General features: G+C 38.1%; 1 pseudogene; it reads right to left on the reverse strand.

Annotated features, from left to right (window-relative positions):
- LOC132143294 (vacuolar protein sorting-associated protein 8 homolog) overlaps positions 1–13,331 on the reverse strand; it is a 39,339-nt pseudogene extending 26,008 nt beyond the window's left edge.
- Positions 13,332–14,323: the final 992 nt, after the last annotated feature.

Here is a 14,323-nt window from a genome sequence, read left to right on the forward strand (position 1 = left end):
ATATTGCAAGAATAGAGAAAGTAAGAATTACTTAAGATTTTAGAATTTAATGTTAATTGCTTAAACATATATACATATATATTTTTTTAGATATATTTTTTGTGGCAGTGTGAACTGGCCATAATGCTGTATGATACGTGTGAGAGTCATTAAACTTGATTTGCTATAATACATCTGTTCATAAGCTATTGCATATTATTTTCAATGAATTATCTGTAGTGGTTTGGTTAAGGGTGTGATTAGCTGACATATTATTGTGGGAGCTTGTGATTAGTTGATGAAAGTGTGCATTGTTAAAGATAATATTTAAATGCAATGTACTGAGTGCCCACTAAGACTTGCATGTTTGTGCATAATGTTTTGACCCTGGATGCTTACAGAAGGGTATAGATATTTAAATATATGGAAATGTATTTATTATTAATATATCTCAATCTATGTGCTTCTGTATGGGCTGACTGCTTTCAATCATATTTCGCTGTATATTCTATGTTTTTAATAATAATCTGGGTGTATTACTGTTCATATTTGCTTGTTAATAAATTAACTGAATTCATTTCGAGTATGTATTCATCATTCACAGCAGCTGAAACAGCCTTTAAATTAGTTTGGGCACATGAGGACATAAATTAGGTTCAAGTACTGCATGTCCGCCCATAGAATAATTATAAAAAAATGACCAACTGATTACCAGCACACGACCACCGATCCGCGACGTTGCCACGACGTCGCAGTTACTTACTGGCAACGTCACAAAGTTACGTTGTGGTGACGTATACGCACCTCTCACTTTTCCGGTTGCCACGACGAAACTTTGGTCACCAGATTACGTTGCAGTTACGTAACAGTTACGTAATGTTGTTAGCAGGGCCCCTTACACCCCCTTATACATGATATCGCTGCAGGTCAGACACAAGCTAATGAAGTAATGCAGTAGCTCTTTCTAAGCGTATTTTTTCAAAATCCTTTTGCACATTTTATTTATGTTCAGTAGCTCTTTCTAGCTAAAGCAAACCGACAAACTAATAAAAGGATTTATTATCTTTTATAAGGTCGTCTGTTGACTGCTGTATATAAAATCCTTCAATATAGTTGTTGTTACCTCAGGGGATGAGGGGAATCATCAAAAAAAAAATAATAATAATTATATATATAATATATATATAGGCTATAATAGAGTACCGGCACCCCTTTTGGGCCACTTAAAGCACTGGTTACAAGTGAACATGAACATTAACAGAGCTCATTTAAAATAGTAAATAATTTTACCACTTCATCTTGGCTTAATAACTACTCAGCTGTTTTCTAACAACCAGCAAGTAAATAAATGTACGCTATTAAGAAAAGTCACTTCAGGGACAGCAAGTCATCACAATCTTTTCTCAGGAAGATTGTTCATGAAATGACCAGAAAAGACAGTAAATATGCTCTCTTTTGATTTCATCTTGACTTTTAACTCTTAAGACAATCTGATTTTTATTTTCAGCAAATACAGCATGTTGAGAGAGTTTATCAGCACTGTAGTCTACTCTCCCTCCAGACTCACAGCAGCACCTGCATGACATGGTCACATAATCTAGCACAACACACACTAAAGCAGAGCGGTCAGTCTGTATGTGTGTGACATTTTGGCCATGAAACAAATGAATCCCTTTCTCAGTTGCCTTTCATCTGGGGTTCAGAAGATTCCACTGACAACAAGGCTTTCATCATCTTTTTTCTAGCTTAATAGTGAGAAACATACACAAAAAAAAAAAAACACACACACTTTATTTGAAAAACACACGTGGATCAAAAATGTGCACACATACACCCTTGATGTGTCCCCAAAGGCTTAGCAGGTTCAACCGAGTGGTTTCTGCTTTGCGTGGCAACTATACTATCAGTACGTGACTTTTGCCTAGCTTTCACTTAAGTGTTAATTTCGTTAACGTAAACCATGAAAAAAAATATATATTTTAGTTGATGAGCTCTTTCCCATCACTAAGTCAAGACGAAGACTAGACAACAATAATGTCAATAAATGATAACTATCATTATTTCAACATGCAATTTCGTTGAAGAAATAAGACGAGACTAAAATGTATTTAAAAAATGTAAAACTTTACCAAAAACCTATTTTTATTTTCAGCAAAAAAGGAGACGTTATTATGGACTGCTCTACACACCTCTACTACGCAAGATTTCATGAGTTTGCTTGCCAGATATCAAAAGTTAAAATCCTCGAATCAGAGCTTCGCTGTTACAAGGATCCATTTTTAGCCCGGTGTTTTGCTTATTTTATCTGGAAACCATGTGCACTCACTCACTTCTCATTGCGGAAGCGCCGCCGAGGATGATCTGAAAACAGTCACAAACAAGTTGGAGTATAGCAATCTAAATAGAAGTGTCTCAACTGTATTGTTTGTGATTGTGGTTGCTGAATAAATGCACTTACTCAACTGCTGTTGTTTTAATAGAGAAATAGGGTTATTTCAATTTGGAATTAGTGGAATTACTTGGAATTTCACTGTTATAATATTTTTTGTTTGTTTTAACAGTTTTCATAATGTAGACAGAGATATTGCATAAGTCTTTGGTATTAATTTATATAATAAAAAATCTATAATAAATCAGTACACAAGATAAGGTAAAATACACCATTTATGAGTCCACATTCTATTTATTTGTGCTTACTGGTGAAAGTGCAAAATTAAATTTATCAAATGACAACAATTATTATAATTATAATTTTGAGTAAAAATAATTTTGATCAGTTTAACCATTATACAGCATGACGAAAATGTGACTAAGATTTGATTAAAACCTGACTAAAATGCTTGTACATTTAATTGACTTAAACTTGAATAAACAAAAACAGGACAAGGTTGATTAAATATGATAACTAAAATGTACATTTTAGTAAGACTAACACTAAATTAAAAATGGCCAAAATTAATACTGCTTTACGGTTAATTAATAATAATCTTATTGCTAAAATGTCAAGTTTTTATTGACTAAAACTAGACAAATACTTCAGGTTTTCTTTGACTAAAACTATACTAAAATGTTGAAACTTTATAGGATAAAATGATAAAACTAAATAGGATAAAAATGACTAAATATGATAAACACTAAAAAGGCCATTTAACACGGCACTAAGACTAAAATTGAAAATAGATGACAAATTAAACTACTTTTGACCCAATTTACAGTATAGACAAGACGCGAGCTGTCAGAGCCAGTCTTCAGATTTTGGACAATTGGAGTTGTAGTGTATAGTGTACTGTGTAGATGGGCACAGATATTTTAGCTTCAGTCCATGATTCCATCCAGTTGAAAGATATAGAAAAGAAATAATATTTTCAGCTGATTTTAGAAGACATATAATAGCGACAGATTATAATTTACAATGTGTTTTACACTCAGGGTTAGTTCAAATATGATAAACAGAATTTCAAACATGCTTGTTTGACACACGAGAACCAATGAGGCTTGTTTTCATGTGTTATGCAAGCATGTTTGAGCTTTGTGTTTGAGGTTTGTTCTCATGCATAAAGCTTCTATTGACCATAGTGGATGTGCTCAGTTTATGCATGTTGATCATGTTAATTTGTAAAATACAAGATAAAATTAAATCAGTTCATTCTGAAAAGCAGTGGTTCTCAATTGCAGTCCTCGCGCCCCACTGCTCTGCACATATTGTGTGTCTCTCTTTGTTAACACACCTGATTCAGATAATCAGCTCGTTAGAAGGGAGCTCTGTGCATGAATTTTGTTCCGATTGACAGGGATGGTCTCTACACAGTGTTCATCGCTCCCTACTCCCTGAGCAGGGGAAATCTGTTGAAGTTTACTTCACTTCGGAACATTCATTCACGGATTTGCATTGCACAATGTCTGTCTACACACACGGACAAGTGTGAAATCTTATACCTCTGTAAATCAATATAATTTAAATTCACGTCTCGCACACTTCAATGCACTTTGAATGGAACATATGTGTTTCCTTCGAACTGGAATCATGGCTGAATATCCTGTGATGTCCACTTCACAGGGCACTTATGTTCGAATAGAATAAACGTCTGAAGTAATAAGAGATACGTACAAAATGTGCAGATCAGTGGGGCGCAAGGACTAGAATTGAGAACCGCTGCTGTAAAGAGATCGTGTCAAATCAGTTGACATCAGTATTTTACTATGGATTTCTTTTACTATCTCTTCTTGAACTTTCCAAAAATAAGACATTGTAAGAAATTTCAAAATCACCAAAACTTTTGGAAGGAGCTTTTAACCCTCTGGTGTTGTTTGGTCATTGTATGCTGAAAAAAAATATGTTTTTTGAATTTAGAATTTTTTTTGAATTTTAAAAAATCGCTACTTCATTGGAATGGTACGACACTTGGTGACTTTTATGGCAGTCACTACGTAACCACAAAAATAATAATAATAATAATAATTGTGGACTTTTTGAAAAAGCTAAATACATGACACAGAAAAAGAGTGCACAGCAATACATAAAGGGGTGACACTGTAAAAATATCGAGAGTGCAAAATAGACACTCTCCCCCCATCTGCATAGAAATACATACAGGTATGTCAATAAATTAGAATGTTGTGGAAAAGCTTATTTATTTCAGTAATTCAACTCAAATAAGTGAAAGTTGAGTATTAAAAAAAATTCAATGCACACAGATAATATAATATAATATAATATAATATAATATAATATAATAATCAACTCAAAACACCTGCAAAGGTTTCATGAGCCTTCAAAATGGTCTCAAACTCTCAGTTTGGTTCACATGGCTACACAATCATGAGAAAGACTGCTGATCTGACAGTTGTTCAGAAAACATTTATTGACATCCTTCACGAGGAGGGTAAGCCACAAACATTCATTGCCAAAGAATCTGGCTGTTCACAGAGTGATGTATCCAAGCATGTCAACAGAAAGTTGAGTGGCAGGAAAAAGTGTGGAAGAAAAAAATGCACAACCAACGAGAGAACCGCAGCCTTATGAGGATATGAGGAATTTGAGTGAAAATCACAAGGAATTTCACAGAAGTGTCAAGGAATTTACTGAACCACAGACAACATCAGAGGCATCTTACCTTACCTGTTGTCCAGTGGTCCAAAGTCCTCTTTTCAGATGAGAGCATGTTTTGTTTTTCATTTGGAAACCAAGGTCCTAGAGTCTGGAGGAAGGGTGGAGAAGCTCATAGCCCAAGTTGCTTGAAGTCCAGTGTTAAGTTTCCACAGTCTGTGATGATTTGGGGTGCAATGTCATCTGCTGGTGTTGGTCCATTGTGTTTTTTGAAAACCAAAGTCACTGCACCCGTTTACCAATACATTTTGGAGCACTTCATGCTTCCTTCTGCTGTACTGCTTTTTGAAGATGCTGATTTCATTTTCCAGCAGGATTTGGCACCTGCCCAAACTGCCAAAAGCACCAAAAGTTGGTTAAATGACCATGGTGTTGGTGTGCTTGACTGGCCAGCAAACTCATCAGACCTGAACCCCATATAGAATCTATGGGGTATTGTCAAGAGGAAGATGAGAAACAAGAGACCAAAAAATGCAGATGAGCTGAAGGACACTGTCAAAGAAACCTGGGCTTCCATACCAACTCAGCAGTGCCACAAACTGATCACCTCCATGCCCCGTCAAATTGAGGCAGTAATTAAAGCAAAAGGAGCCCCTACCAAGTATTGAGTACATGTACAGTAAATTAACATACTTTCCAGAAGGCCAACAATTAACTAAAAAAGTTTTTTATTGGTCTTATAAAGTATTCTAATTTGCTGAAATGAATTGGTGGGTTTTTGTCAAATGTGAGCCAAAATCATCACAATAAAAAAAAAACTAAGACTTAAACTACTTCAGTCTTTGTGCATTGAATTTAATACACAAGTTTCACTATTTGAGTTGAATTACTGAAATAAATGAACTTTTCCATGGTATTATAATTTATTGAGATGCACCTGTATATGAACTAGTGTGACTGTAACTCAAAGCATGTTTCTACAAATGCATGAAACAATAATTCAGCCAAAAATGCAGTCAAAACACAGACACCAAGGAAGGGGTTACAAACTAAAACATCAAGAATACAAAACAGACACACACACACACAAATACACACTCACTTACACACACTCACAGACACACCACACACCATTATAACACACACAAATGAACTGGTGTGGCTGTAACAATATGGCAAAATAGAGCCAGAAGGATCAGATAAGAGGTTGAAATGTGATTGATTAATTTCTGATAAAGCATTTCTGTTCATTTTGGTTACATTTTTGTTGAATTTTGAAGTAATGTGTAACAAAATGCTTTCTCTGTGTTCAGGTTTGACTGTATTAAATTTAATAAAAAAGAAAAAAAGAAAAAAAAATCTAAACCTTTACTAAATGTTGTCTTTGAGAATGTCTAAATATATTTCCAGATCCAAAACTTAATAAAAGTAAGACTTTATGCTTAAAAACAACTAGAAAATTTAAAAGCCTTTTCATATAGAGCTATAAAGGAATTTAGTGACTAAACCATGCAATTGCAGATGTTTTCCAGATAGCACTAATCTGATTTTCAAAATTGGATTTTAAAGGCATTTTAAAGGCATTTCTATTTTAACATTAAATACTGTCATAAATGAAAAGTAATATCAAAATCTTGATACCCAGTGGGAAAATCTTTATCATAATTATTGCATAAATATTAATTAGTACCATGAAATTCTCTCAAAATACAAAATAAAAAATATTATTGAACAAAAATATATTACACTGATTTTACTAAAAATAAAGTTACATTTCAGGTGTTTAGTCAGTTTTGACCGCAAACAATACAAGTGTTCCTCCCAAATGAACAAATTCCAGAGGGTTAATGGAAGGACAGAATGCTACGCCATTAGAGTGAGTAACTAACGCAGCGGTTTTCAACTCCAGTCCTCCCAAAGGAATAGTCCACACAAAAATGATTTTTTTTTTTTCATCATTTACTCACCATCGTGTCGTTCTACACCTGAGTAAGTTCCTTTCTCATGTTAAACACAAAATAAGATATTTTTAACAGTTCCCATTGACTTCCATAGTATGGAAAGAAATACTAATCAAACAGTTGTTGGACCAGGGTGAGTAAATGATGACAAAATTTACATTTTGGGTGAACTATCCCTTTAACAGACCTAAAGTCCCTCACTTCCAACTCATGCTGCAGTCTTGTACAGGCCAGACTGAACATGTCTACCCACCAAGACCAGATCTGAATGTGCTTGGCTCGTTTTTTCTCATCATGCTTCTTCTAGCAAGTTTCTATGAGTCTGTTAAATTCAGAATGACTGGAAAAGTCTGGTATTGTGTGATCTTCAGTCTTTTAGTATATGATGCCAAGATCATCTCTGTAACCATTCACAAGTCAGCAAGCGTATGAAGTAAACCTAGTGTTTCAAAATCTTAACACATTAACACAAACATTGATTGAGCACAGTATCATACCTCCATGGGGCTGATGTAGTCGTTCATGCGACTGTTGAAGTCATGGCATCCAACAGCTGGTTATCCCAGCACATCTGCACCACCTACAAACATCCAGTAAACATATGCTGACTTAAGCAATACAGATGATGAAGAGCTGCTGCTATGAAGTGCTCGCACATACACACACCTGTTGTATGTCCAGATTGGAGAAGTCCGTATGGACCAGGCATCCCTCCACACTTTCCATCATGCCATTCTCCTGGAAGTAGCTGAGGAGGTCTCTCATGACAGGTGCAGTCAGACAACCAATCCTCTCGCTCAGAATGTAAGGCTCCAGACTCTCCAGAAACATCCCTGGCCACTGAGTTCTCCACCAGACGAGGGTAGATCTGGTTAAACAGCAGGTCCCTGAGCAGAAGAGAAATTGTTTGAAAAATTAGATGGGTTATCACATTAATCATTGGCCATCAATTGTATTTATGTGTTTTTTTTTTTTGGTTTTTGTTTTTTGTGTGAGGAAAACATCTTAAATACTTGAAAAACTCACATCTATTAAATCAGATGACGGTAAACCATGTTAAACTATATGCTTATGAGTTCATTATAAGCTCTTAATATAAAGCATTCTCATCTTTAGGACAATTTAGGTACTTTCCCCACAGCAGCTAACTATGTGTTCTCTGCATTTTTCAAGAGCTTTTTTGTCAATATGTGTTTTTCATTGTCCAATATTTTCATTACCAATTTTTACTGATTTGTTGTTGCAGACCTACGAAGAGTCACTTCACAAGCATTTTACCATTTCATTTGAGTAAAACCAGTGTCAATTTAAAGGTATTCAAGGCAACCCATCAAAATAAGTTCACTTTTACAGTACATAAAGGCATTGTGCAAGAAATATTACTATTATTTAATAGAATGTATGTGATACTGCTTCTGCTGTTGAAAAAAAATAATACAACTTTTTAAATAAACAAAATCACACAATATTTCTTCCATGTTTTAATTTTAATAGCAAGTCCCCTTTATCTACTAAAAAATAAAATGTGTTTAAATTTCATTAATTAAAAGACAAATTAAATTTGGGAGAAACTTGCTTACTGTTTTTCATAATTATATTACTTGTAGAAAAACTTTAAACACAATTGTAAATAAGTCTAAAGAATGGCATTGGTTTTATTTTTAGTGATAAAAAGTGTTTTTTTTTAAATTAGCATATTTTTGTGTTTTGCTTTGGTACCGAAATTTGTACCAAGAACCGTGGATTTTCACTGGTATCGGTACCGAATACTGAAATTTTGGTAACGTGACCACACATCCTTCATTATAATGCATTAGTGACATGTTTGAAAACTGACATATAAAATCTCATAGTATTCTCCATCTGTATACTGTATCACTAAATTATGAAAATGTAATAATTCATATCAGATTCAAAAAAGTAAATATCACACAACACTAAAATTCAAAGTCTGTATAAATGGCATTATTTTAAAAGCTGCAAGCAAATACCAGGGCCAAAAAAACATCACTGCTGATTAACTAGATGTGCATTTAAAAAAAAAACCTACTGTGATAAGAGCTTATCAGTTGCCGATGTGACAGTGTCACAAGCACCTGAAGTGTGAGAGAGGAACAGAACTCTACCAGAAAGCAAGAAGTGATGACAGAAATTAAAGTCTCTGTGGATACACAGCATAATAGTAGCTCTAGGCAGTGGGAATGTAAAGCTTGAGTACAAAGGCTGTGAAGATAAATGAATGTAACATTTTGAAATATTTTTACTATTTAAAACAACTGTTTTCTATTTAAATATATGTTATAATGTAATTTAATGCTGTGATCTCAAAGCTGAATTTTTTGCATCATTACTCCAGTCTTCAGTGTCACATGATCATTCAGAAATCATTCCAAAATGCTGATTTGCTGTTCAAGAAACATCTATTATTATTAATATCAATATCTATATAATATAATAAGTGCCCCATTAAGGATTTTTTTTTAATTACCTTTCATACAGTGTGTAACACAGCTCTAAGTGAAAGAAAACATCCTGCAAAGTTTAAAATCTGAAAGTGCACCGTGTATATTGCCTCTCAAAAGAAAGATTTGAATTTGAAAGACTATGAATCTTTTAAACAAGTAATTTTTAAAAGAAATCCCAAGCCTTTTCATGTTGACGTCAACATCTTCTCTCTGTCCTGGCAGAAAGGTGTTTTCGTGTTTTTTGTCTTGTGAGTCGCAGTGTTTTTGTACGTCGTCGTCATCATGTCTACCTGTCTGTAATCGCGCATACAGTCGCAAGTTTCTGCTCGATGTCAGCAGAACCGCATTTTTACAGTTAAACGTGCACGAGGAACAGCTGCGGGATCTCTGTCTGCTACGGAGGCCTACACCACCCCCACTACTGCATCTTGCCCGCAGCGGAGGCGCCACAAGCGGTGTGAGAGGAAGCAGAAGAGGGGTAAGCGCTGAGGTATCCGGACTAGGCTAACGGCTAACCCACACAAGCCATCTATCCCCACCATCGTACTGGCTAACATACGCTCGTTGGACAATAAACTGGACTAAATTCGATTATTACGTTAAACTCAGAGGACTGTAAGAGACTGTTGTGTTTTTCTGTTCATGGAAACATGGCTCAGCAATAGCGTTCAAGACTGCGCTTTTCAGCTCGACCAGCTGACATGCTATCGAGCGGACAGCGCTTTCGTCGTGGGAGGAAAAACCCACGGTGTCGGGCTTTGTGTTTACATCAATGATGCGTGGTGCCACGAATGCTGTTGTGATCTGCAAACACTGCTCACCCCTGCTGGAGTTTATGATTATTAAGTGTCGGCCGTTCTATCTGCCGAGGGAATATACTGCCATACTGCTCATTTCAGTTTACATTCCCCCGATCAACATCAACTGCAAAAGGAACGATGCACTAAATTAACTGAACCAGCACATCAGTGAGCAGCAGACAGCACACCCTGATGCTTTTCTCATCATATCTGGGGATTTCAACCATGCTGCCTTAAAGAGTGTGTTTCCAAAAATACACCAACACATGAACTTTCCAACACGAGGTAATAACATTTTGGACTTTGTTTACACCACACAGAGAGGAGCTTACAAAGCCCTCCCCCACCTCGGAGCCTCAGACCACAACATACAATAACTCCACTGACCTTCAGGAGTACTCCGAGACTGTCACTGCCTACATCAACAAGTGTATTGATGATGTAACAGTCACAAAAACCGTCACTGTCTGGGCCAATCAGAAGCCGTGGATGACAGGGGAGGTCTACAGACTCCTTAAGACACGGAATGCTGCCTTCAGAGCTGGAGATGAGGTGGGCCTGAGAACAGCCAGGGCCAACCTGTCCCGCGGCATCAGAGAGTCTAAGAGATAGCACTCCAGGAGGATAGCCCATCAATTCAGTGACAGCAGAGACACTAGGACACTAGGAGCCTGTGGCAGGGGATTAAGCTGACCTCAGACAGTGTGAGGAGATCCTTCAGCAGGATCAATGCACGCAAAGCTCCGGCTCCTGACAACATCCCTGGGCGTGTACTGAGAGACTGTGCAGCAGAACTCACTGATGTCTTCACAGACATTTTCAACATCTCACTGAGTCAGGCTGTTGTTCCCACATGTTTCAAAACTACCACCATCATTCCAGTTCCGAAGAAGCCATCTCCATTCTGCTTCAATGACTACCGTCCTGTTGCACTTACTCCCATCCTCATGAAGTGCTTTAAATGGCTAGTCATGCACCACATCAAGTCTGAAAAGACTCTGCAACGCATAGTGAAAGCAGCTGAGAAGATCATTCGTGTCTCTCTCCCCTCCCTCAAGGACATTTATGGAACCCGTCTCACTCGCAAAGCCCTCTGCATTGCAGGTGATCCCACCCACCCGTCACACAGCTTCTTCAGTCTGCTGCCATCAGGGAGGAGACTGCGAAGTCTCCAGGCCAGGACCAGCAGACTGAAGGACAGCTTCATCCATCAGGCTGACAAGAAGCTGAACTCGGTCCCGAACCTTGGTTTCGAAATAAAATACAAAACTTTGGACCACTGGGCAACAGTCCAGTTTTTCTTCCCCTTAGCCCAGGTAAAAGATGCCTCTGACGTTGTCTGTGGTTCAACAAAGTCATGACACATCTGTGTGTGGTTGCTCTCGATGCCTTGACCCCAGCCTCAGTAAATTCCTTGTGAATTTCACTCAAATTCTTGTATTGATTTTGCTTGACAATCCTCATAAGGCTGCGGTTCTCTCGGTCGGTTGTGCATCTTTTTCATCTACACTTTTTCCTTCCACACAACTTTCTGTTAACATGCTTGAATACAGCACTCTGTGAACAGCCAGCTTCTTTGGCAATGAATGTTTGTGGCTAACCCTCCTTGTGAAGGGTGTCAATGAGTGTCTTGTGGACAACTGTCAGATCAGCAGTCTTCCCCAAGATTGTGTAGCCTTGTGAACCAAACTGAGAGACCATTTTGAAGGCTCAGGAAACCTTTCTCATGTGTTTTGAGTTGATTAGCTGATTTGCATGTCACCATATTCTAATTTGTTGAGATAGTGAATTGGTGTGTTTTTGTTAAATGTGAGACAAAATCATCACAATTAAAAGAACCAAAAACTTAAAATACTTCACTCTGTGTGCACTGAATTTATTTTATACACAAGTTTCACAATTTGAGTCGAATTACTGAAATAAATTAACTTTTAGATGACATTCTAATTTATTGAGATGCATGTTATGTTCTGTAATTTATGTTCATGGACTGCAATACTGAACCAGTCCGCTAGAGGCTGATAGAGAGATTTGTACGGGTGGGGAGGAAGAAGAAGAAGAGTGGAGTAAAGTGAAAGTAGTTGAAAACAATGAGCCTTCTCATCTGATTTATTTCTTTTGATTACATGTCTCAACATTACAAATTTTGGCGACGAGGATGTCTGCATCCGTACCTATTCCTGCATGTTTACTACTTGGATGATCTCATCGTGTATGGCCAAACCAAAGCCATCCACGACGCCAATCTACAGGCAGTGATGACGCGACTCACAGACATTGGTCTAAAACTTAATATGAAGAAAAGCAAATTCGGCCAGAGCAGAATTCGGTATCTAGGCCATGATATCTCAAAAGAGGGACTACATCCTAACCCGGACTCAGTTGAAGCCATTGCAAATGCACCTGCACCATCCGACCTACCGTCATTACGGTCCTTCTTAGGACTTACGTCTTGGTTTAGCAAGTTCATCCCGAACTATGCAATGGTAGTAGACCCTTTGCGTGAGATACTCAGATCATCTCAGAATGGATTTACTTGGACGGAAGCAGCTGAGGCGAGTTTTCGAGAGCTAAAGCCACTGTTAGTCCACAGTCCAGCCTTAGCTTTATTCGACCCCTTCTTGCCAACATTTGTGTCCACTGATGCTTCCGATTATGGCATTGGAGGTGTCATCTCTCAACGGCACCCAGACCAGTCGGAGCGTCCAATAGCATTCACTTCTCGTACATTGACGCCAGCCGAAAGAAAATTCAGTACAGTTGAGAAGGAAGCATTAGCGTGTGTCTGGACAGTAGAACGTTGGAGGACTTACCTTTGGGGCAGGAAGTTTACACTGAAGACGGACCACCAAGCACTGACCACATTGCTGGCCACCAGAGGAATGAACAGAGCAGGAATGAGGATTGCGCGCTGGTCAGCCAGACTTCTGTGTTTCAAATACAATCTGGAATACAGACCAGGTAAAACAAATTGTGTTGCTGATTGTTTGTCACGTTTACCGTTACCTGATTCAGATGCTGGTCAGGAAGAGGAATTAGGCCTTGTAGCAGAGATTTCAAAGGACCTTTCAAAAGCCATTCCTATGAAGGATCTCCTGGAAGCATGTAAATCTTGTTCAGAGTTGTCCAAGATGCATGCCCAGATCACACAAGGCTGGCCTAAATCACAGAAACAAATGGATCCAACGATCATGGCGTACTTTCAGATCAGGCATGAGTTAGCTGTGGATGATAAGTACATCTTGAGAGGGCAGAGACTAGTGGTGCCAGTTGCATTGCGCTCTAAATTAATTCACTTAGCACACGAGGGGCACCAGGGAGTGGTACGAACTAAACAACGGCTAAGAGACTTGTACTGGTGGCCTCATATGGACTATGAAGTGCATTCGTCCATTGCTTCTTGTTCCGCCTGTCAGTCCTGTGACAAAACCGCCCGGACGTGTCCAGCTCCATTGCAGCCAGTGGACCTGCCAGATGGTTCATTTCAGAAAGTCGCAATAGATATTGTTGGACCTTTTGAGAGAGCCACTCAGGATTGTCGGTTTGCTATTACGATGGTGGATTATTATTGAAAGTGGCCGGAGGTTGCATTTACCTCAAATGTTACAACCAACACTGTTACAAAGTTTCTAGCATCTGTGTTTGCGAGAGAAGGTAACCCACTCACATTAGTCAGTGATAATGGTCCTCAATTTGATTCTTCGGCATTCGCTGATTTCTTGACTGAAAGAGGAATAAAACACATTCGTTGCAGTGTTTACTGGCCCCAAGCGAATGGTGCTGTGGAGAGATGGAATCGTGTTTTAAAGAACTGCATCCAAGTAGTTGAAATGCAACAACTTCCATGGAAGCAAGCAGTCACAGATTTCCTCCTGAACTACAGAGCTACACCGCACGCGACCACAGGCGTATCACCTTTTGAACTGTTAAGAGGGAGGAAGATGCGTACAAAGCTAAACACTCTACCAACCACAGCAGCTCAGGGTGAGAAAGGAGCAATGGGCATACGTGACCGTGTACATCGGGTTCAGCAAAGGTTGAAACTGTACACTGATAAGAAACATGGAGCAA

Source organism: Carassius carassius, chromosome 7 (genome assembly GCF_963082965.1).
Source record: "Carassius carassius chromosome 7, fCarCar2.1, whole genome shotgun sequence".
Lineage (NCBI taxonomy): Eukaryota > Metazoa > Chordata > Actinopteri > Cypriniformes > Cyprinidae > Carassius > Carassius carassius.